The sequence below is a fragment of the Crinia signifera genome, chromosome 19 (assembly GCF_055691185.1).
Source record: "Crinia signifera chromosome 19, ASM5569118v1, whole genome shotgun sequence".
Lineage (NCBI taxonomy): Eukaryota > Metazoa > Chordata > Amphibia > Anura > Myobatrachidae > Crinia > Crinia signifera.
In genome coordinates, this window is record NC_139226.1 from 117,530,884 (window position 1) to 117,552,862 (window position 21,979).

At 41.5% G+C, this 21,979-nt stretch overlaps 1 long non-coding RNA gene across 1 annotated transcript in view; it reads right to left on the reverse strand.

Annotated features, from left to right (window-relative positions):
* Positions 1 to 385: 385 nt before the first annotated feature.
* LOC146042942 (uncharacterized) overlaps positions 386 to 21,979 on the reverse strand; it is a 39,906-nt gene continuing 18,312 nt past the window's right edge. The window contains exons 2-3 of the long non-coding RNA XR_014464066.1: positions 2,953 to 3,037; positions 386 to 627 (exon numbers count right to left, since the gene is read on the reverse strand). This is a non-coding gene — a long non-coding RNA (uncharacterized LOC146042942). The remainder of the gene's footprint in view (positions 628 to 2,952; positions 3,038 to 21,979) is intronic.

Here is a 21,979-nt window from a genome sequence, read left to right on the forward strand (position 1 = left end):
AGATGCACGTGTCACTGGACGCATTTGCAGATAGGACTCAGGATCCTAAACCTGGAAGTCCTACCTACTCTTACTGCAATACATGCTAAAAACTTCATGTATTTGGCACTCGTAAATGCCGATATGCATGTAGGGCAGGAAGTAATGGAGGCCGCTTCAGAACAGATATACAGTACCCAAAATATTGGTCACATGACACATGCACTAAACCCAAGTAGTGTATGATATAGTCTGAAAATCAAAAACTAGATTTCAATTTTAAAACAATAAACTTAAAACAATATCATTCATATTTTAAACACCATGTTTGTAAAATACTAACCATAGCATTGCATTTATAATAATAACAACAAATGAAACATGCAAAAATCCAGTCTATATATTATAAATTGCACAGTATAGAAAAGCATGATAATCTAAGAAAGCGTGCCAAAATATCCCATACAATCTGGGGTGTGCCGGAGGTACAATGGCAGCTGTTCACAGCATTTTGAACACAGACAGATCTTCTTTAGTATCCGGTGTCCTTGGTGCCTACAATAACAACATCCCTGTGACGTCTTTGGGATGGATGGCTTGATCCTGGCAGAATGCAAATCAAGAGGTGTCTCCGTAGTAATGGTGCCTCTGATTTGTTAAATTATATATAAGAAAAGAATCTTGGAATCCAAATCAAATACAATATATATTTATAAATATAAAAAGATAATTAGAAATTATGTGATGTAATAAACAATATTTAAAAACACATAAAGAGTTTTAAAAAATAGTATAAAAAGTGTTCTAAAGAAACAGGAAAGTTGATCTTCTAGAAAGCATTATGGGGGAAATTTACTAAAGGAAATTTGTAAAAAATAGGTGTATTTGTATCCAGAAATACACTTATTTTTGACATTTACAATCCCGAAAATATGGCAATTCGTATTGATAGCACATCAATACAAATACGAATTGCCATATTTTCGGGATAGTAAATGTCAAAAATGAGTGTATTTCTGGATACAAATACACCTATTTTTTTTACAAATTTCCTTTAGTAAATTTCCCCCTTAATCTCAAAGTCTATATTTAAACCTCTAGGGGTCAGCATTTTTAAAAGGTAATTGGTGTGCATCTCTATCTTAGCCCTAGAGTACTATCCCTATCAGTGGTCCTCCAATTAGTTGGCAATGCTACCAGAAAAGGAACCAACATGTTTTCAATATACACTGATGGTCAGTTTATGTAATTCTAAAGGTGCATACACATTAGACAATCTTATTAAAGATGTGCACCATAACCATTGATAACAATATTTGAGTACATATCATCTAGTGTGTATGCACTACGTGCCTGATTCAGAGTTGATAGCCAATGCAAAATCATTCTCAAATGGAAAAACCATGTGCACTTAAGGTGCAGCAAATGCAACGTGCAGAGAGTTTAAGATTTGGGTGAGTTATTTTGTATTTGTGCAGGGAAAATACTGGCTGCTTTATTTTTACCCTGCAATTTAGATTTCAGTCTGAACACACCCCACCCAAATCTAACTCTCTCTGCACATGTTACATCTGCCCATTTGAGAAACATTTTGCTTTTTTGCGATCAACTCTGAATCAGGCCTTATATTGTTAATGATGCATGGTTACAGATATCCTCCATCATTGGTCACGGCTGGTAGGTATGCCTTGCCAATGCTGACATCCTTCTGGGTACCTGTTACCGCCAACAGAAGTGGGTACACATTGTCTGAAGTGTACCGAGCATTAGACCGTCTTTATATTTCTCAAATGTTTAAATAATCTAACTTTTAACATTCTTACAGCCCACATTTCCAAAATAAGCATTCTAATAAGTAAATGCAATATTTAGTCTGACATGTTGTGAAATCTTTGATTTCAAAAACTTTATTGGTTTGTGTGGATCTACAAAGGGAAAAGTTTGACTCTCTACTTTTATACACTTTGCACATACTACACAAGCCTCAACAATCCTTTGGATGTATTAATGAAATAAGGTAAGGGGGTAGCGATAGCACTTCTTACTAAATCATCCTTTATATTCCTAGCTATACACAAAAGCATGGATTACTTTCAATGTGAGTTTTTAAAAGTGGGTATTTCATTTTTTTCACTGGGGGGTGGTTTGCAAAAGCAAACTCCTTATTTAATGGACAAAACCAGAATCACCCCCATTATGTGCTTTTTCCCCCTGTGTGAGCTGTTGTGTTTTTTCATCAAGGTGGTCAATTTTTTTTCACCGTCTGGAAAAATATTGGTATATGTGTATATGAGGGAGTAGGACATGACATGAACTTGCTCCAGTAGTCTTGGCTCTATGCTACACCTCTGCTTTCATGGGACATTTCTCTGGATACTTCTGATGGCATAATGCTTGAGTCCGTTGCCCAGTGAATGTGCTCCAGTGTATTATAGCTGTTGGTTACTTTCTTGATGATATTTGCACTGGTGCCCAGAATTTTTATAGATATCTTTTAAAATACATTTATTGTAACCCATGTGAAAAAATGGAAGTTGGAGAAAGAATTTTTCCTAAAAAGGTGGGAACTTAATTTTTTTGTAGTTTTAACCAATGTCATTATCTGTGCCTAAAATTAAATGGTCATGCTAATATTTTTTTTTTTAATAAAGGATTTAGTTTGAAATCAGTATTGCTTTAAAAAACAACTTCTAAAAAAGATTTCATAAAAATAACAAGGTGGGAACCTCATGTGTTTTTTTTTTTGTAGTTTCAACCAATGTCATTATCTAGCGCATAAAATAAAATTGCAGTGCCAAATTTTTTTAAAGAATAAAAGGATTTAGTTCAAAATCAATATTTATTTAAAAAACGAAATAAAAATATATTTATAATAAATTATTTTATTTTTTTATATAAGATATTTTTTATAATAAAAAAAGAAGATATTGAAAATTCCTTCTTTAGATGCAGAATCTCATACATCTTTTTTACCTGCAGATGGAGTCTCCATTTATCTTCACAAACTTGTTGAAAACTCTGAGGTCCAAATTTGTTCTGAACCCTCCTCTAGACTTTTCTACCAGGAAAAAGACAGGAATAAAAAACACTTTCATTTCTCTGACAAGGGGAAAAACTCCTCAGCTCCTGAGCTAATCAATTTCCCTAACCGTTCTCGTTCTTCTAGCACTCTGATCTCTAAAGCTACAACTGGAACCTCCAATTCCACAAATTTGTTCATTCTATGAAGTTCTAAAAACTGTGGGGTAGATTTATTACGCTTGGTGACGTGATAATGTGTCTGGTTTTTATCACCAGCCAATCAGCTCCTAACTGTGAAGTTACAGTCTTGGCTTCAAAAATGACAGGTAGAAGCTGATTGGCCGGTGATAAAAAAAAACAGACACTTTATCATTTCACCGAGCTTAATTAATCTACCCCTGTATCTGATATTGTTAAGATACTACATCCAGTATCCTTCTGTCTTGGACAAAATGTTCCCATTGTTTGGCAAATCTGGGGTTAGTACGGATGGTGTAATGGTTAGCATTACTACCTCACAGCACTGAGGTTATGGGTTCGATTCCCACCATGGGCCTTACTGTGCTGAGTTTATATATTCTTCCCGTACTTGTGTGGGTTTCCCACAGGTACCCGAGTTTCCTCCCACATTCCAAACATATACTGTAGGTAAATTGGCTCCCAACAAAATTAACCGAAGAGTGAATGTGTGTGCGTGTACATGCAGTAGGTAATATAGATTGTAAGCTCCACTGGGGCAGAGACAGATGTGAATGTTCAAATATTCTCTGTAAAGCGCTGTGGAATATGTGTGCACTATATAAGAAACTGTTAATAAATAACAATAGTCTCACAAGTTTTATCCATACTGGTACAGGTGTGAGGAATTCTAGTAGTCATTGTTTCTGATTGCCACTCTTACTGAATGGGCAAGAGGACTACTTTTGTCATACCTGTAGAATATCTACTACTGTATTGAAGGTCTGGACAATAACTTCTAGAGCATGGCACATGATACCTGCATTGTCTATTTTAAGGCAATCTCATAGACCTACCCCCATGATCTTCTGTGTTATTTCCTTTGGCGTATTACCAAATAACAGAGGCCCTACATACAGTATAGTAATGTAACCAATCAATTTTTTTAAAACACATGCTAAAACATATGCTATCCTTAATCGGAACTGTAACGTCCTTCTTGCCATCACACCAACAGTCTTCTGCATTATTCCCAGGGTTCCTCTGTAAATAATGCCATGAGATTTTTACTTCCAAATCTGTCTGCGTATGCTTAATGGAACCCCACAGCCACAGTGCCCTTTAATCTGAAGGTATAGCAACACCAGAAAAAGCCATAGAAAAATAAAATGTTTTTGAGGAACTCTCTTCTTATCCATATTATCCCTCAATATATTCCAAAGGAATGGTGGTCTTTGATGCGATTTCTGCCACTGCCATTGACTCTAGAAACTGTACACCAACCTAGAATTGGTTCATCATTTGTCAGATACATTTGATCAATTCTTCAGTCCCAGTCTAATGGCGTCCCTCTCAGCCAGCGGGGACATTCTGGTGAGCGCTGGAGCTGAGAGGGGCTCCATCTGTAGTCACACTTACACATGGCATCATTTTGCATAAAACCCTAATCTAGCATGCTGGGCTTTTGTGCATGAAAGGATACATGGGCAACCAGAGGAAACTCGCCATTGGGATTTGTGCTCAAGGCTACAGCCTCTAAGAGGCTGCTGTTCTGCTCACTGAGCTACTATAGCTGCTGGACAGCTCCTTGACTTGTGTTTACAGTAGCTCAATCTTGCTGCTACAGTTCTAATAGTGCTCCTTGACTTCCTATATAATACAGGCCAAACCACTTCCTGTTTGCTGAATTATGTTCCGGACCAATTAGCTAGTTGCTGCTATTTCCTGTTGCATTCTACTATCAGTTACTCTCTATACATAACAAGTACTTACCTTTGCCTCTGCTAGTGGACCATCACACTAGTTTTCCAATGTCCTCCTTACTGTGTGTTTAAACATGAATTTAATATTGAAGATGTGTTTCAGCTTGAGTCTTTTATTTTATATATCAGTGGTGTAGTTATTATGACCTGCATATATAACTACAATTTATCTTTATTAAAATTTCCTCTGCCAAGTCGATGTCCAGTTTAAATTACTTTTATAGCTTAGTGCCATCAGCGAAATGGAAACCATACTTTACAAGCCATCTACAAGGTCATCAATAAAAGATTAAAAAAAGACCTGATTCAATACTGACCCTATAGTGCGCCACTAATAACGTTAACCCAGTTTGAGTGTATTCCATTTAGTACAATTTGGTCTTTCATCCTTTAAACAGTTCTCAACACCTATATATAATCCCCACCTATGCCAGACTGGTAACAGTATGGAACCTATTTGCAAATTAAAATACTAATTTATATCATCAAGTGCAAAACATCCCCTTTTCATATAAAATAGTCATATCTCTTATATATTTAGCTAGATCTGTCACGCATTCCCCCTGGGCGGGGTTACAGGAGTGATTGACAGCTTTATACACACATACATACACAGATGTATCGGGGCTTATCCTTGCTGGCGATCCGCCAGCAACACGGCACCTCTATCTGACTGAGACGCGCGTGCGTCCCCCACGCACGCGCGTCTCAGTATCCGGGCGGCGAGGCGGACGCAATACTGTCCGCCTCCCGCTCGACAGGGCTGGGGGGGACCTCTGGCCACTGTGGGGGGGTGCGGTTGCCCGGTGTGGGCACCGGGCGACCGAGGGCATCACCGTCAGAAGGGGACGCGCGTGCACCTCGTGCGCGCGCGTCCCCTTCAGGCATACAGATGGTGGCGGGGCAGGGGATGGCGATGCCATCCCCTGCAAAGATGAATCCAGCTACATCTGTAGTTTCTGCCTTAGGCCCCAGCCCAGCGTTATACACAAACCCGCCCCCCTAGGGATAGGCCAGCGTTATACACATCCCCACCCCCTTGGCAAAAACCTCCCCCCACCCACAGCCAGGGCTACAGCACCATCCACTCCACAGCAGCCAACAGATGAGCATAGTGTCTGCCCACAACCCCCACCCGCTAGTCTGCCCACACCCCCCCTCGCTCGCGGGTCTGCCGGCACACACACCCCCGGCTGGCGGGTCTGCCGGCACACACACCCCCTGATCGCGGGTCTGAACGCACCCAACAGAGCCCACGCACCCGCACATCCCTCCCAGCAGGTATGCCCCCGCCACCCCAAGCAGGTCTGCCCGCACGCACAAACCCCCCACGATCGCGGATCTGCCCGCCCCCTCCCCCACGTGTGCAGGTCTGCCTGCTCACACCCCCCACCTCCCAAAATTGTTACTCTGCGATTTCCAGAGATCTCGGAATTAGACCCTTAGACTCAAAAGCATATGTAGGTCAACTTGACCCAGTCCTTTATCTTACATAGGCATGTACAGATCCTCTGCTAGACAAGTAGATTTCCCTGTGTTGGATCCTCAAGTCACCTTATTAGTCAAGGATTTAAGGATATTCATGCTCGAGCATCATGGTTAAATCAAACCGAGGTGCCAATTAAGTCAGCTGCACTAAAGCATGGATAGTATTAATACCTGGCTTATTAGGAAGCCTTGAGGACTGGGTTTAAGAAACAATGTGCAGCTATTTCAATAAAATTGTAGAATGACACTAAAGAAAAATATTTAAAAACTGTCAAATTTCTGAACAGAACCATCCAAAAGTATCCAGCAGTTGCAACAGTCACTGGCACTGAGGGGGAGCAGGTAGTAATTATCAAGGCCTGGGTTTGTTGGAGGGATCAGGGTCTGCCACCACACCCCCTTCTTATACACACTCCTTTCTACTAAATTATCCTGTATATTTGCTTTGTAAAAGGTAAAGCCGAGGCATTTTTCCTCTGTGGTGCCAAAGATGGCATTGAACAGCGAAAGCACAGACTCTGGCACTGTCAGAGACTGTTCTCTCAAGTGTACATGCACCATCTTCCTGAAATCACTGAGAGAATGGCACCATCACGGAGGAAGGACCTGCTTGCCTTCACTAGGTAAAAATATGGCACTGATCCACTCCCTGGCAATATGCACCCTTTCTGGTGCATTGCATGTGCAATTAGCATCTTCTGAATATTTTTTATTGTAAGTGACCCCCTCATGCCTTGTGCCCGGCCACAGTAATGCCACTCCCTATGGATGTCAGACCATTCATAACTGCTCATATACAAACGTTTTTTTCGAAAGTTGGGCCCTAGAAATAGCACTTATATCTTGTTTTTCATTAGAAACAAAAATCTATTGCATCACCACAAAACTATTATTATCCCATGACAAACAGTGGTACGAATCCAACAAATACCACCAAGCTTTGGAACTAGTGGATTAATTAGACTTATGTATTATTGCCAAACTATAAAAGACAGATGTAATTGGGTGTAGTTCGTAAACAGTCCTGAATGGTTTTGTTTATTTTTTTGATTTGTACTGCATGAAACACGAGATTTGTAATGATTTTCATAACAAATAAGATATCTAGGCAGAACCAAACAACGTGAACTGGGAGATAGGGTCAAATCCGCATTATGATTAGTCAGTGGTATTCAAGATAACAATTAAGCCCCCTCTTATCCAAAGGTTTAATTATTATCTTATCATTATCCGTAAAAACCCCACAGGCGTCAGGATCCCCCTGTGAAAGGTTCATTCCATATGGCTTGCCCCCAATTAATTGACTCAATTTCTTGCATCATTTCACTGGAAAAAATTGCTTGATTGCGGCAGTATTAGGCGCAGGTATTTGCCAGGGTACCGAACGTATTTTAATTGAAGCAACCACCATTAGGTAGTCCTTATGAAGCCTACGTATATAAAGGAACTCCATAGAAGATAAAGACTTGAAGCTGTTTTTTTGGGGAATCCTGGACCTATGTATGAAGAGCCCGCTTTCCAGGGGCCCATTGTTGATCTAAAAGCAGTAAAAATAAGTATTTTTTTTTTTAAATTTACTTCACAATTGGTACGAGCGCTGCCACCATTCATGCAACCTGATAAATGTATTACATTAGAAAAAAAAAATGTATGTATTATAGAAGTATCCAGACCAATTATCTATCTAATCACTATCTGTGGCATACCGCATTACTTTTACTGCTTGCAACGATAAATGTTTGTTTCTCCTTTGTAAAAGCTGAAGAAAAAAAAAAGCAGTTCATTTGAATGTGAAAGAAGCCTGTCAGGCTGCAAGTGAGAAACACAATATGCCGACTGGCAAATCTGGGATGTGCCAGTTAATTTCACTGTGTGAGATCAGCAGTATATTCTTGAATTACAAATTACAGGAATAAAACATGTGTATTTAGATTTGTTACATGTTTCTTTTTTTTTTTTTTTAACTAGATCTGATCTTGTAAAAATGTTAACTGTATTTTCGAGGAGACTATTTAAATCCGGACTGATTCTTGTGTTTATGGCGTTTCCATGGTTTGCAGTTTCTAGATAAGCTATTCTCATTTCTATTAAGCAAGAACATATTTCAGTAGGTTACAGTGCCTTTAAAACCATACCCAAAAGTTTAGAATACATACGGTGTCTGACATCATCAACAATTTAGCAGTCAATGAGATGTCATCAAAACAGGCATCTTAACTTAAAATCTAGGGCATTGAGCATAATTTCAAATAAAAAAAAAAATGAAGGGAACTTAAAATTGTATAAAATATCCCCATAACTGTGCGGAGTTTGTATACTTTCCCTGTACTGGCATGGTTTTCCTCAGGGTACTCCGGTTTCCTCCCACAATCCAAAAAATATACTGGTAGGTTATTTGGCTCCTAACAAAATTAACCCTAGAACGAATGTGTGTGCGTGTACTTGTGGTAGGGAATATAGATTGTAAGCTCCACTGGGGTAGGGAATGATGTGAATGTTCAAATATTCTCTGTAAAGCGCTGCGGAATATGTGTGCACTATATATAGGAAACTGTTAATAAATAAATTTAAAAAATGACAATAGCGTATTCTAGGTCTGTAAAAAAAAAAAAAAAACTTTAAATATCCAAATGACGAACATGCAAACGTGATCATTGTAGATTACAAAAAGAAGCATAAAAATAAAATAAATACATTAAAAGGTGCCGATGTATGAAATAATGACGCATACAGCAATTCTTTTAATTCGAAAAATAAAGTTGTAAATGAATAAAAGGATAGGAAAAGAGAGTTATAACAAAGTAGGCTTACAAAAATAACCATGACCAAAATGAAATTCAATTGAAAAACATTATTAAAAAACATATATTTTTGTATTATTGATACAAAAACACCTCTGGCTTTGCCTTCGTCCTCTCCTTTAATTGCGGAAATGAGAGAAAATTGCTGGGCAGAATGCTATTTTTGTGTCCATGTACAATAAAGGGTCCAGCCTTGTTTACATATGCCATATTATCGCACTGCTCTGTAATTAGAGATGTCAGCATAGGTCTAATTCAGCTGCAGTGGGCAACCCCTTGGAACACTACACAGTTCATCTGGACCCTATTTCTCCTGAACTCCTTGACATTTAATCTGAACCATGTGTTTTATGTGTAAACAAGGCCACATTTTTTTACGTCTTTTACTGTTCGCAGGTATCATTTCGTTTTGTGTGGCTGTAAAGGAAACAAATATTTGCATTTGTTGAAAACGTGTCTCCCCTTCGGGACATTCTCCACTTAGACACTTCCCTTATAGTACTAGGAGTTGTATTTAGATGCAATTGGAAAGACCACAAATTACAATCGATCACATCGGCCATCTATTTAGGATTAAATACGATATAGTTTACAAAAAAAAAAAGTTTGGTAATAAGCAAAATACACTGACAAAAAAAATAAAAATTTGACTATTGATAGACTCAGTATTGTTTTCATGTGTACATTATGGATACCGAAAGACACCACAATAATAGTCATTTTTGGACAAAGAAAAAAACTCATGTTCCATTACAAATCTCACGAATACAAAATATGCATTTTTTTTATAGGTTTATGCACATTTATATTTTGTTTACAGCACGCAGAGCTCTTTTGGCATTTATGGGGTTAAAGCCTTATTATTTTTAAAGAGTTCTTACAACCCATGAATAGAATCCTTTCCCCGTCACAGGACCGTCCCTATTGTGCTGTACAGAGGAAAGATGTAAGCAGTATAAAAAAAAAATGTGGTGCGGGGTTTGTGAGTGGGGGGTGCTGTTTTTAGCCTTACATCAATGCACTAACTTGAGAGATCAGTCTTGAAAATGTGTGGAATTTCTCTCCAAGTACAATCTACTATAGAGAAGGGGGGCTTTTCTTTAAATCCTGAGTATAGGCACTGCTATGGTGGGAGGAAAGGGGGATGGGAAAATGCAGGGATGCAGCTTTAAGACTTAACTGAATGAATTGGTTCTGGTTCATTGATTGTGAAAAGCATTTTCCTCCATGTTTGTTGTTGGCAGAGAGGCGAGTAGTTGAGCTGTCCAGCACAGGGAGCTGTGTACATTTCAGTATTAGCGAGCTTCATATCACCTTGTACAGCTCAGGTTACACCAAGCAATACAACCATACTTACAACAGGATGCTTTATGTAGGACTTAAAAACGGTTAAATAGTTATTAGCTCAAAAATATATTTTATATTATATATCATTTATATATTGGTGTTTTTACATTACTTTTATGGGTACTTGTTTCCTAGCACGGCCACAAATCTTGGCCATCGGGGGTAATTTTAGTGGCCTGCGACGCGACCGACGCGATGCCCCCGATTTTTCCATTGAAATGCATTGAAAACAGTGAAAAATCGGGTCGGTCTCGTCGTGTGCGCCTAAAAATGCTTAAATGGTCCACCCGCGATGGCCGCGATTTCCCCATAGGGAACAATGTTAAATGCCTCAATTTACCCGCGATGACCCCGATTTCCCATAGGAAACAATGTTAAATGGGTCAATTTACCCAAATCATCATAGGGAAGAATGGTAAATGGGCCAGAAACCTCAAAAAAAAACCCTGACCAGTGAAATGTACCCCAAAAGTAGTTTACGGCCCCCCGCGATCAACGTGAACCCGAAGCGTGGCGAGCGCAGTGAGCCCGCGAGGGTCGGCGGTACGCGTCCTCCGACCTTTTCATACCCCCACTATCCATGTCGGCGTGGAGTTGAGAATAGAATAGTGTGGCGAGCGCAGCGAGCCACAGAGCCCGAAGCGTGGCGAGCGTAGCGAGCCCCGCGAGGGGACGCGGATACCTTCACAGGTAAACGCGTCCCTTCGCGGGCTTCACAGGTGTCCGCGTCGCCATGGACACCTGGGAAGCCCGCGAGGGGACGCGTATAACTGTGAAGGTATCCGCGTGCGCTCGCCACGCTTCGGGCTCGGTGGCTCGCCACACTATTCTATTCTCAACTCCTTGCCGACGTGGATAGTGGGGGTATGAAAAGGTCGGAGGACGCGTACCGCCGCCGCTCGTCACGCTTCGGGTTCACGTTGATCGCGGGGTGGCGTCTAGTACTTTTGGGGGGACATTTTAATGTTATGGGGTGCTTTTTGGCCCATTTACCATTGTTCCCTATGATAATTTGGGTAAATTGATCCATTTCACATTGTTTCCTATGGGAAATCGGGGTCATCGCGGGTAAATTGAGGCATTTAACATTGTTCTCTATGGGGAAATCACGGGCATCGCGTCTGGCCCATCGCACCCGATTTTTTTGCGCATGCGATGCCCGCGATGGCCCCGATTTTACCCCCGATGACCGCGATTATCATCGTTGTGGCCGTGCTAGGAAACAAGTACCCTTTTATGCTTACTATTGCCCTTATTTAATTCTTTCATCATTGAACAGACTTTAATTATGGTCAGTGAACTACAGCAACATATTAGAAAGCGGTTACTAGTTATTTTAAAAAAACACAGTTAATTAATGTTGCATCTCAGACTCTATGGAACTCACTTCCCCGCACAGTTCGACAGTCCCCCACACTAGAATCCTTCAAAATCAGACTCGTAATTCCTTTACGTATAGTTAAAAAAAAGCTTATCTGTACTTCATTGTTCCTGTACTGTATTATATTCATTCTATCTGTTAAGCACCCTAAGTCCTATTGGAGAAAGAGCGCTATATAAAATAAAATTATTATTTAAATTATTAATCAAAGGCATAAAAACTCTTATTTGTTGATATCCAGTTTGCTCACAGACAATGGCCCTTATTCAGATCTGATCGCAGTACAAATTTGTTCTTAAAATGGGCAAAACCATGTGCACTGCAGGTGGGGCAGATGTAACATGTAAAGAGAGAGTTAGATTTGGGTGAGTTATTTTGTTTCTGTGCAGGGTAAATACTGGCTGCATTATTTTTATACTGCAATTTAGATTTCAGTTTCAACACACCCCACCCAAATCTAACTCTCTCTGCACATGTTACATCTGCCCCACCTGCAGCGCACATGGTTTTGTCCATTTTGAGAACAAAATTTGTACTGCGATCAGATCTGAATAAGGGCTAATGTCTAGGTCGACAGTCAATAGGTCGACATGGTCAAAAGGTGGACACAAGAAAATTTGGACATGGCAATGGTTGCCGCATGAAAAGGTATACGGGTTTTTCATGATTTTTTCCATTTTTGGGGACTTTTTCATACTTTATCATCCAAGCTGTCTCAGATGTGTAACCTGAGCCACAGCATGGTGAGCGATGCGGGTCATGCCATAGTACGTCGTGCACTATTCGGGAGTCCACGTGTTCAGGTGTTGACATTGACAAAAATTTTTTTGAAAAACTCATGTCAACCATTTGTCAGTGTCCATCTAGTGCATGTTGACCTTTTAGTGTCCACCTAGACATTGTCGGTGAGATGATCCACACCAATATTTGTTAAAGAATATTTGTTATTTGTAATGGAGAGACTGTTAGAAATGATGTATTGAAGATGTATATTAACAAAAAGAAAATATCCCAAACCATGAATCACTTTTATCCTTAGCTTTGTGAATGTTAAATATCGAACAAAAAGAATATTTACAAATAATAAACTGTGATGATTCTGAAACAACAATTCTTAGGGGCAGATTTATTAAGCTTGGAGAAGAGATAAACTGGAGATAAAGCGGAGAAAAGGTAAAAGGAGATAAAGCACCAGCCAATCAACTCCCAACTGTCTTTTTCAAACACAGCTGATTGGCTGGTGCTTTACCTCCTTTTACCTTTTCTCCGCTTTATCTCCAGTTTATCTCTTCTCCAAGCTTAATAAATCTGCCCCTTAATCTTTAAAAAATAATATAGCTAGGCACATGTACATAGAGCATACTTTTATGCTTAAGCTATGTACACACGGTGAGATTTTGGCAAACAGATTTGACTATATAGTTACAATTGTATGAAAAGTTAGTCAAAAGCTGTGGACCCACGGTGTGATTCTGGCTATCGATTTTGACTGTATAGTCAAAATCAAATAGAAAGTTAGTCAGAATCACACAGTATTCAGCCACATTCGATGCAGATTCGACTCTGATGCATGCCCCTATTTCGTCAGTATAGAATAGAAAAATAGACTGTGCAGGCAAGTTTATCTTGACTACCTCACCTGTAGAATGTATTTGGCCTTGCCAAAATTGCAAGTTACAGCCTCTCATGGAGCGATGGGAATCGCCAGATTGCGCCCACTAGTGATTGCCGGAGGCGCTCCATCTGACTGGAAGTTGCGAGCTTCTCACACGCACGCGCGTCCCAGTCAGGTTGGAGGGGAGCGGAAACCCTGCCTGTCTCCACTTCAGGGGGACGAGCAGGGTTGGGGGGAGTGCGAGGAGGTGGCGGGGACCAGCGGCTACCGACGGGGAGCGACATGGAGGTGGCGGAGCTCCGTTGGAATGGGGCATGTGCATACAAGACGCTCACGCGCCCCATTCCAACGGAGCTCTCAGCCGCCTCCATGTCACTCCCCGTTGGTACACGCTGGTCCCTGCCACCTCCCCACACTTCCCCCCTAACCCTGCCCTTCTGGTGGATGGCAGGGGCTGGCTGGGGTGAATGAGGTGTGCTACATCTGTAGTCTTGTTATTGCCTTGCGAATTGCAAGGTGTCAGCTGGCGGTAGCCCAGTGAAACGCGTTGGTGGTGTTATCTCTCTTTCCAGAACCGTGGTGTTTTATTGGACTTTTACCTGCTCATTTGTCTGAACACAAGGTCCCCACTTTTTTTGGACATCTACAGCTGATCAGCTTCCCAAATCGGATACAAACTGCGGTGAGGTAGAAGTTAGGCTCCAACACCAGCCACTCCCTCAGCCGCTACACCATCTCTTTAATGGTTACAAGACTTTTGGGACTTTGCCCTTAATTGGGACCATCGATTGTGAGGACATTGCAGGTTACAGATATTCCAAACCACGTGAGACCTGGATCAGTAATTTTATATAATTTTAAATATCAAGCTACTAGTGGTTTACACATATAGGTTCACACCCTATTGCAATTGTTTTTTATTCATTTGTATTTCATTAAATTTGTCCTTTTTAACGCAATTGATTCACCTATCATTTATTTTAAGCACTGCTCACAGTAGTTTCTTCGTTTATCGTTTTGATTTCTTAGGGGATGCTATAAGGAAGCAAAGCAGATTAAAGCGCTCTTCAGTCAGAGGCAAGTTGTCCCTGACCCTTGTGTATCTGTTGCACTGCATGTAAAGTTTAGGTCATGTTCATTTTTTTGCGAGTAAAGCTACGATTGTTTTGCACAATACCCGTTACTTGTCAGTCATCACTCTTACCCGCCATCACCTGGCAGTCTGCAACCACACCCACAAAAGGAGCAGAGCGCGGCACTACAATTCTTCTTTATACACAACACAGAAATGCATGTTATGCTCTTAAAATGTTCTGGTAATAGCATTTAAGAGAATATTTAACTGGGTTCTAATTTTTTCATGGTTATAAATTTTCCAAACTAACTCAGAGTGGAAATGTCCAAAACTGAAGATATTTGAGACAACCTTTTTATTAAGATGGGGGTCAGGGAGATACATTTTTGTTTGTATCCCCAAGTTCTCGTCAGTGAGCGGAATTATAGGCAGCCCATACTGTGTATGTAATACCTTACTACTTGTTTTAATATACATGAATGCATTGGAAAAATCTAAAACTTTTCAAAGGTTTGTAAAGATGTATGCCAAATTCTGTTTGACGTGCATTGCCTTGATACTACTCTGTCATTTGTTAAGATATCCGTAGCGATCTCAGCATTGTCTGTCCATGGACATCAATGACCAGTCTCTACCACAATCACCACGCTGTGTAGAAACAGCAGATTTAACACTCAGATTTTCAAGGAAGCAGGTACTCTTCTAGGCACATCACAAGGACTGCACAATGAGTTCATCCAAGGATAGAACCTGTGCAGCATGTGAGCCCCTTGTATCCTAACCTGGAAAGACCTCTTTGGCCAACTATGACACATAATGATAATGGCACAATGAGACCAGTAGTTCCCCTTTAGAGTACGTTGGCAAATGTATAAACATAGAATATAATATAAAATTAAGGTGATTTACAGATCTATATAATGCATATGGCTGTCTAGGAAGTGACTGTGCCTTGGTACACATCTGAAATCTACAAAAACTGATACCAGGCCATGCAGCAGATAACTCAGGGTTGCCAACTTTTTTAATCTCCTCTCCGGGAGAAGGCTGTAGAGGAGACTTTCTGCAGGAGTTCAGGGGCGGAGGGGGGGGGGGGGGGGGCTTGAGCGTGACCCATCAACCATGGTGGGAAAATGACCTGATTTGCCGATCTCTGCGGAGGGGCTAAAATGACGCAGTTATGACACTTTAGCTCCACCCCCTCACCGGATATCAGCAATTCAGCATATCAGGAGGTCATTTAAACGGTGCGGTCAGAGAGGGGGGGGGGGGGGAATTAAATATGACATCATCAGGAACTGAAAATGTACTTTCCATCAGATAAGTCCTGCTCCCCCTCAGACAGATCATGTCCCCAAACACTGAATACTTACCTTCTTCTTAAAGCATAAAGCCTTTCACTCAAACAAATCATTCCCAAGAGCACAGAAGTTCCCACCAGGGAAAATCCCCCTTCACACAGATCATCATATGCCCCAACCACAGAACCCCCCCCCCCCACACACACACACACACAGATCATCACATCCCCGAGCACAGAAAATCTCAGATAACCCTTTCACTATAACCAAAGACTCCGTTGATGCCTGTCTTAAAACAAATAATTCCTGGAGGTTCTGTGCAATGCTTATGGATGCTGGAAATACAAACAAACTGCCCTGACACACTAGACGACATTTTAAACAATATGCACAATAACAACGGATCATAAGGACAATTGTGTGTTTAACGTCAAGTGTGTATGCACTAAGTTGTTAACGATACACGCTCCCGAGGATCGTTAGCGTCGTCCTCTGCCGTCTGTACATGCAGCGCAATCTAAGGATATCAAGAAGTATTCTAGAGCGAGAGGCTGAGAACGCTTGACACTTACTTTGCTGCTGGAGGCGCACCCACTCTGCCTCAGAGGTGAGTAGGTGCCGTGACACAGCTGCATTTGTATCTGGGTGTGGACTGTCTCAGGAGAGGGCAGTGGGAGACACAGGAGCATTCTATTTATCAGTTTTCGCACTAGTGGGGCTGGGGCCACATTCAACCAGCGGCCCCCACGGAACCATTGACCCACCGGGAATCTTCCCACTGAAGTTTACAGCCATTTCGCATCTGGGCATGTTTGAATTATAAAGGGAAAAATGTAACTAATCTATTGCAATGTGCATTACAACGACGTATAAAAAAAGAAAAGAAAAATCAAATGAGAATAATAAAACAGATCCATTTAAGTAGATTGCAAATAGACACTGAATTAAGCCCTACAGAAGAGACAGGAAGCCAGTCAACATTAGTTTCATAGATGCTGATCAGCATTTCAAATCAGGCTGCAGATTTACAAATTATAAGAAAGCTTGAAACGACCAATCCTTGGAATTAAGTATAGAACAATAGCCAGCAGGGTAAACAAGTATTTCACAGCCCTGATTGCAAGCATAAAATATTATTTTAATGAGACGGATACATTTGCAGGTGATTATCAATCTGAATTGGAAAATAAAACAAATGACTTTTTTTTTTCAATATTACTGTGGAGCCGTCCTTTTACACATAAGACCGAATACAGAGGGATGATTACTCAGAAATTTGGTTTGTATTCATTTCATGTCCGTATCATCACATTTATATGCAGATGCTAAATATTTCACAGCTTCTAACACATGGAAATACAAAATTTAAATCTCTGAATCTTTTGTTTACTAATTATATAATAAAATTCTTCGATACAAGACCATGTACGAAGATCGTCCATCCAAAAGTATTTTTAAACAAACTTACTTTAACGAGCATATAAACGTGATTGTCTACCTATGCACCTTTTTCTCACCTTTAATTGAATAGAAGTTTATTATCTGTATTAAAGGTAGGATTTACATGCTTATAAATGCTTGGTAAGGTGTTTCGAATCTTCAGGTGGCCATACTCTATTGCGATGTATCGCAGCAGAGTATGACCATCCTACCCCCGAGTTGTCAGGGCCCTTCCCGGGCAGGACCGCATGCGATACATCTCATGTGGTCCTTTCACATGCAATGTATTGCATGCGACTCTTTTCCCAGCCGCCAGGAAGGTGGCCGAGTCGGAGGTCAGGATCACGCATCGCACCCGAGGGGTATATCAATCACATGCAATTTGGGCAGATTTCTCGTCCCAATCCTGACTAGTTTAAGGGCACCTTTAGGGGTAAATATAATAAAGCTTCAAAAATTTAAAAGAGGTGATGTTGCCCATAGCAACCAATCAGATTTTGATCATCATTTCTTTATTTCATCCTAGAAAATGATAGGATCTGATTGGTTGCTATTAGGGATATGCGTGTCCGGATTTCTGAAATCCGGATGCCCCCGAACGGCAGGGATCTGGGTATGGATCCAAGCGCCGTACAGGTTTTCCCGCCAGCCCTCGTAGCGCAAAACGAGGTAAAACGTTATCCCGATTTCAGATTCTCGCGAGATCCGAACTCTATATAAGTCCCCCGCTACTGCCGTCATCTTCACTCCAGCATTGGAGAGGGTTGAGGGAGGTTGTGGGTGGATGTGTCTCTGGGAAGCTGGCGTGGGGTGGTGACCTGGTCGCAGCGATGGTGTCCTCCTGTGGTGTCCTGTGCAGTCCAGTCCTGTGGTACTGTGCTTTTTGCTGCTTATGCTGGTGTCCTGTGCTGAATAGTTCATGCAGTGGTGCTGTGCTGCTGTCTAGTGCTGTTGTTATGTCTAGTGGTGCTGCTGTTAAGTCCAGCGGTACTGCCGTTAAGCCCAGTGGGGCAGCCGTTTAAGCCCAGTGGGGCAGCCGTTTAAGCCCAGTGGGGCAGCCGTAGCCCAGTGGGGCAGCCGTTTAAGCCAAGTGGGGCAGCCGTTTAAGCCAAGTGGGGCAGCCGTTAAGTCCAGTGGGATAGCTGTATAAGTCAAGTGGGACAGCCGTATAAGTCCAGTGGCACTGTCATTAAGTCCAGTAGTAGTGCCATTAAGTCCAGTAGTACTGCCATCAGCCCAGAGGGGAAGTCGGAACACTGCTACATCTGTCATAAGCAATTGACCGTCCAACAGTCGTTTGCGATAAGGACGAAGTACTGTACAACAGCGGTCATCCTATGGCAAAGTGGATAACTGCGGCTTTGACAGCTATGTTGGTGTTAGACGTGCATCCAGTGTCTGCCATCAGTAGAGTGGGATTGAGACGATTGATGGAGGTATTGTGTTCCTGGTACCAAATCCCATCTAGATTCCACTTGACTAGGCAGGCGATACCCAGGATGTACAGAAACGTCCAAATAAGTGTCCTCAGTGCCCTGAAAAATGCGGTTGTACCCCCTATCCACTTAACCACAGGCATGTGTACAAGTGGTTCAGGGCAAACTAAGGACTACATGACTGTGTCAGCCCACTGGGCATGGCCTTCCACAGCAACAGCAGCAGCATCTCCGAAACACCATCTCCTTCCAAGGCAGGCTACAATGTGTATCACCAGTTTCAGTAAGAGGCACAACTCCAACAACCTCTTAGAGAAACTGAGGGCAATCATCTCGCAGTGGTTTACCCCACTTAGACTCTCCTGGGGATTTGTGGTATTGGACAGTCAGTAACATTGTGCAGGCATTACATATGGGCAATTTCAATGGACAATTCCATTTTGCATCTCATTTTTTTGGCATTATGTGCTCTTTGGGGCCTAGTTTTTCATCCTGTCTGCCACTGTAGTGCTACTAGATGAGCCACTGATTTGTGACGCCCACTTGTGTCACTTAGCATAGTCATCCAGCTACCTCGGTGCAACCTTTTGGCCTAAAACCTACATTGTGAGGTGTGAGGTATTCAGGATATTCAGGATTGACTGCAAATGAGTGGAAATTAATGATATTGTGGTTATTAAAAGTGTAGGAGCAAAAAAAAAAATTCTGCAATTTGAGCGATTTTTATGGTTTTAACAAAAATATAAAAAATAAAGATCCAAAACACGAAACACAACAAAACATGAAATGGTGTTTTGGAACAGATTCGGATCCAAAACACTGCTGGAGATACAGATCCAAAACACATTTTCACGAAGCACTAAAAGTGGACGGTACACATCCCTAGTTACTATGGGTCACCTCACCTCTATTTATTTCTAAAATTTTTCGCAACTATAACACTTAAGGTTTTGATTTTGGAACATTGGCCAAAACATGAGAAACCATGTATACCGATTTCAAAATATAACAAAATATAGACTTATGCAGCAAAAAAAGTATGCTTTAGGATATTTATTCAAAACATTAGAATCACAGGTTGTATTATTACATGACCGTAACATAATTCAGGAATAATAACCAATACTGTATTGCTAGGTCACAACAGAAAAAAAACTTACAGGATCTAAAGATTTGAAAATAAATAAATAACAGAGGAAGCTTATGGGGCCTACACACGCAGCGATTTTAGACCATTTTCTGAGCGATGATACTTAATTTAACTACATTACTCAGAAAATGGCCCCACATTGCTGTGCGTTGCTACCGGAGAACACTGGCCCTGAGAGATCTCTCAGCACACATCATTGTGCAGAGCTGTGTGCTGAGCGACCTGAGTGAATGCTCATCAACACAAATCGCGGTACTTGTGTATTATCACGGCGCCCGATTTCATCTAAATCGCATCCGATATCGCATCTAATATCGCATCCGATTTATCGGCCGAATTGCGTCCGATTTTCGACCATTTCCATCCTTGCACACCCCCAGGTACTATGCAATGGTATGCAATGTGATTTTCGGGAAAATGCCCCTTATTGTACAATTAAATATCGCATAGCATTGCATGCCAGCAAGTGGCATGCAATGCGATGTGATTCGTAATGTTAAATGCACCCCCATTGTCAACGCCACCCGTACTATCAACGCCAACCCAAAGCATGCCGAGCGCAGCGAGCCCGCGAGGGGTGGTGGCACGCGTCCTCCGACCTTTTCATACCCCCACTATCCACGTCGGCGTGGAGTTGATTTTAGATAGTGTGGCGAGCGCAGCGAGCCCGAAGCGTGGAGAGTGCAGCGAGCCCCGCGAGGGGACGCGGATTAATTTACATGTATTCCGCGTCCGCTCGCCACGCTTTGGGCTCGGTGGCTCGCTGCGCTCGCCACACTATCTAAAATCAACTCCACGCCAACGTGGATAGTGGGGGGAATGAATAGGTTGAAAGGACGCGTACCGCCGCAGCTCGCCACGCTTCGGGTTGGCGTTGATAGTGGGGGTGGTGTTGACAATGGGGGTGCATTTAACATTGTAATCACCCATCAGGGTGATTGTACAATTACAAATCGAATCGCTTCACATGCATCGCATGGCATGCATCACATGCCACTATATTGCATGCGATGCACTACGATGGAAATCGGGGGTGTGCAAGGTGTGCAATGATGGAACAGCATGCAAATCGGCCGGAAATAGTGGAAAATCGGCCGCAAAATCGCATCCGATTTTTGCATGCGATTTTCGGCCGATTTCGTGGGCGCTGTGATAATACACAAGTACCCAAATCGCTATATGTGTAGGCCCCATTACATTGCCTACAAGTGACAGCAATCGCTATCTCCTGGCGATAATTAAATAGCACACTGGTTAATAATCTGTCGAAGCTGATATTGCAGTGTAAAAATAAAGCAGCCAGTACTTAGCCTGCACAGAAAGAAAATAACTTCCATAAAATATAACTCTCTCTGCACATGTTACATCTGCCCCACCTGCAGTGCACACAGTTTTGTCAATTAAAAAAAAAAATATTTTGAAAACCAACCAGAATCAGGTCCCAGAAGAGAGTATTCATTTGCCTGTGAGAGCATACCACATAACGACTGCGGCGTGCCAGAAGTTCTACAATTGTGAAAGAGTATTGTGTGGATGAAAGACGCAGAGTGGTTGAGTTTGGCATATTCTGAGATAAACGAGGAGATGTATGTTGGTGTAGTTTGGTTAATAGCCTTATATGTAAAAGTAATTTATATTGTATATGGTAGAATAAAGGTAACCAATATTGATATGACAGAATGGAGCAGCGGATGATGAATGTTTAGCAAGGTAGATTAGCCTCACAGCTGCATTGAAAATGATTGTAGTGGCGAGAGTCTGTTTTTGGTAAGACTGGTAAGGATACTTGAAGGATTTGATGTAGAAACCACCACTTAACTAGTCTAAACTAGTCTGGTTTCATTAGTTAGTAAAACAGAAACATGGTTTGTGGGGAAACCACAAATGAATGTCTTTGAGATAAGTTCCTTTTCTGAGCCATCTTGAAGAAGAAAATATGAGGAATATGAAGATATTGCTGAATAAATAAGAAGACTTGAGAGAAGATACTGGAAGACACTGGATA